The sequence below is a fragment of the Suricata suricatta genome, chromosome 9, assembly GCF_006229205.1.
Source record: "Suricata suricatta isolate VVHF042 chromosome 9, meerkat_22Aug2017_6uvM2_HiC, whole genome shotgun sequence".
Taxonomy (NCBI): domain Eukaryota; kingdom Metazoa; phylum Chordata; class Mammalia; order Carnivora; family Herpestidae; genus Suricata; species Suricata suricatta.
In genome coordinates this window covers 139,675,030-139,679,071 of record NC_043708.1, presented here as the reverse complement: position 1 = coordinate 139,679,071, position 4,042 = coordinate 139,675,030, and positions in this window count along the sequence as shown.

Sequence of the window (4,042 nt, the reverse complement as noted above, 5' to 3'; positions counted from 1 at the left end):
CGCGCCGGGCTCCCGGGAGCGGAAGTGGGGCCGCGCCGGGCTCCCGGGAGCGGAAGTGATCCCCGCCAGGCTCCCGCGAGCGGAAGTGGGGCCGCGCCAGGCTCCCGCGAGCGGAAGTGGTCCCCGCCAGGCTCCTGCGAGCCGAGCGGTCCGCGCCGCGCGAAGCTATTGCAGTTTGGGGATTTTCCTGATACAGCGGCTTCGCGTGCGTTAGTGAACACAGATGGCCGGAGCCTGCGGCTGTCACCTGCCACCAAAAAGTGTAAGTAATGAGATATATTTGGTCACGAGGCACCTTAATCTGAAGAGTAGGCACAGTGCTGTCTCCAGGTGATGAAATTATGGGTGATTTTATTTTCTTATTTTGCTATTCTATGTGTCTTTTTTTTGGCATGAGTATCTTTATAAAATATAAATAGGAAACCGTCATTAAGAATAAGCAGATTTGGATTCTCTGAAACAGGCTTGGAGAAACACCAGCCTCCACAGAGAAGGCCAGACATTCAGAGAGCCAGCCCCCTGGCTTGCAGCAGTGAGGAGCCTGGCCCCTAGAATGTTCTCCGTGCTATGGCTCCCAGCCAGCAGTCCCCACACTGCCCCTCGTGTGTCAGGACCCCCTCCCCTGAACCTCAGTCCTATTTGCTCCACAGAGTGGGGCCCCACGCTGAGCAGGATTCAGGGAGGCATCTCCAGCCTGGGGTCACCAGCACGTCCACAAGGCCCAGGGAGGGTCACATAGGGAGTGCGGACAGGCCCCCAGGATGCCAGCATGTAGCCCTCCCTCTCTCCTGATTCTCCCAGGGCTTGTGGCCTGGCAAGGGGAGGCCCTCATGCCACAGCCTCTTCCCCATAAGGGCCCCTGGTCACCTCTACTTTCTTTGTCTAGTTTGGATTAGCAAGCTGTCAGGATGATCAGATGTCCTCCTTGAACTTCCTACCTAACTGAGGGTCCTCCCCAGCTGTAGGGAAAGCGTGGCATCTACCGATGGCTGGGCATGTTACCCTGAGCTTTACCGCTGCCCAGTGAATGCCATCGCCCTCACAACACCAGCGAGGGAACAGACCCAGAGAGGGTAAGTAGCTTACCCAAGGGCACACAGAATTCCAGCCCAGTCTGAAGGATCTCCAGCTGCCCACACACCTGCCTCTGCGGCCAAGGTCAGCAGTGGAGCCGAGTCTTCACACGACCACCACCAGGACTGCAGAAAGTGCATACAGCCCCAACAAAGGCTGGGCTTCCTGCTCGCCTGATAGGAGGATACAGATTAGTTGCAGTTCACTCATTTTGCTCAGTTTCTGCAAAAATCGTAGAACCCACAGCCCTTCCAATTTTGGATGAAGAAGTTGAGACCCCAAAATGGGCCACAGTTTGCCCAGGGTCACACAGCATCTCAGTCCAGGCAGGTTCGCGTTAGAACCTGAGGGTCCTCACTCCCAGACAGCGACCTCTATGTCCAGAGCCAGCAGAACACCCTCATCACTGGCATATGCTCTATTATTTTGTATTTTATTTTATTTTACTGCACTTTGAATGCTAACGTAGTTAACATGCAGTATTATACTAGTCTCATGCAGTGCTCCTCACTAGTGGATGCTCAGTGATTTTACAAATAAACTTCTTGGGACGCCTGGGTGGCTCAGCCGGTTAGCGTCGACTTTGGCTCAGGTCGTGATCTAGCGGTTCGTGAGTTCGAGCCCCGCGTCAGGCTCTGTGCTGACCGTGCCTTCTGCGGTTTCTCTCCCTCCCTCTGCCCCTGCTCCCCCCCTTGCGCTCGCTTGCCCTCTAAAAAATAAAATCTTTAAGTAAAAATAAAAATGAACTTCTCGCACTATAACGTACACACAGAGGACACTGACTGTAAGTCCACAGCCCAGGGGAATGCCACAGAGCGGGCAGAAGCACTACGGCACCGGTGCCCCAGAGGCCCTAGGGCCCCCCCCCCGCCCGCCGGGGGGGCGGCCCTAGGGCCCCCCCCCCGCCCGCCGGGGGGGCCCCATCCTGACATGGAACCCGCAGATTGGGGTCTCCTCCTTGTGGACACTGTGTAGGTGGGTCGTGTCAGAGGTGCTCTTTGGCTCCGTGTGAGCCTGGTGGGAATTACCAGATGTTTCCGGGTCTGACGGTGGCTCACACCCTCTCAGGCTTGTGCAGTGCCCTGCCGAGCCGGAGCTGCCCGCTCTGCCGGGGATGGCATGAGGCTGTTTCCAGCTCGGGCCCATGGCGCCGCGGACAGCCATGTGGCCTTCTGGGCGTGTGGGCACGCTTGGGCTGGGTGGTCAGGGCGGTGCCCACTGGCCCCTCGTGCCTTCTCGCAGACCAGCAGAGACCCCACTCGGCGCTGCGGGGACCCCCCTCGGGGCATGTGGGCAGCACTGGGCACCGTTGCACCCCCAGAGAGCCCGGACCACCGCCCAGATAACCCCTTTCAGATAAACAGAGGCCCTGCGTCTGCAGTCTGGGAGCTGGCCCTGCAGGCTGCCAGTCACTGATAACCCACTCAGCTCGAGGGGCCTCCAGCGCAGGGGCCGGGGCGGTGTCCCCCTGGCCACTATGTCCCCGAGGCCCATTACAGGCCCTGGAAGACGGAAGGTGCTCGGGTAACGTGTGTGGACTGAGTCCAGCTTTCTGAAGTGCCGTGTGTCAGCCGCTGCCGCTGCTGTCCCAGAGCGGACGTGCGTCCTCACCTCACTGCAGCCGGGGTGCTGGCCGGGCTGCGTTCCTCCTGGAGGCTCCCGAGGGAACCCTTTTCCATGCCTTTCCCAGCTTCCGGAAGCCACCTGGGTCCCTCGGCACGTGGCCCCTCCTCCATCTTCAAACCAGTATCGCAACAGCTTCCACTCTCTCTCTCTGACTTTTGTCCCTTGTCATATCTCCCTCCCTCGGCCCCTCCTGCCTCCCTATTAGGACCCTTGGGACCACATGGGACCACCCGGCCTATCCAGGAGAACCTTGAAATCCTTAACCTGACACATTGGCCAAGTCCCTCTTGCCATGGGAGTTTATCACAGGTTGTGTTAGGACACGGACATTTTGGGGGCTATAATTCTGCCCCAAACCCTTAGTCACAATCAGGGCCTCAAACGCAAGAACCAGTGGGTCAGTCCCCACCCACACCCTCCTCCCCCGACCCACATGCCCCTGGGCTCTCTACACACTGGCACTTGTCTACTCCTACAGCCTTGTCCTGAGGATTCTAGCACCTCGAACTCAGTGCGTCCAATGCACTGAAAAGCCCTATTCACCTGGAAGCCAGCCCTCACCTGCCCGATGAGCGTGGCCTCCAGCCCTGAGCCGCGCACATGGGTGATAGCTCCGACAGGTGGCCCTTTGGGACTCAACGTATGGCATGTGCTGCCCGTGACCTCAGGAAACTTAATGTCTGTGTGCCTTCTTGTCCCTGTCTATAAAACAGTGATAATCATGGCAGTGAGGTCATTACGTGAGGATTAAATGAGAGAACGTGCATAAAATGCTTCAACATAGAGCCCGGGAAACAACAGATTGGTCCTGCTTCTGTTGTTACTAATGCCCAGGTCTCCTTCCGACTGCCCCGAAACCCCGGAAAAGCAGACCAGTGTTCCTCACCCCTGTGCACCGTGTGGTCAGGTCCCAGGCCACCAGCAAGAGGAGGCTCCCTGAGCCCCAGATTGAGCAGAGGGAACAGGGAGGAAGTCTTCACGGAATGTACCAGAAAAGGTTGGAGAATATAGGGGTATCTGGGAAGGCTTCCCAGAGGAGGTGAGTGTGGGAAGCCCAGAGTGAGGGAGGCAGCCTTTCTGCCTGGGCTCTCCTCACTTTCTTCACCTTTACCTCAGCTTTCCTCCCGCGGCCCTGCCCCTTCGGTATGAATGCTCTTTACAAACAGTTGCAAAACCCCAGAGGAGTCAATCACGGATGCCCCTGGGGTGATGGGGCTCCTCCGTGATGCAAGTCCTCTGAAAGGGCCCGACCGGAGCTGGCCCCAGAGGCCCACTTTGTCCCCTGCGGCTCCATGCCACCTCGCTGGAGGTTGGAGGTTCAAGGTCAGTCTCAGTTCTGCCG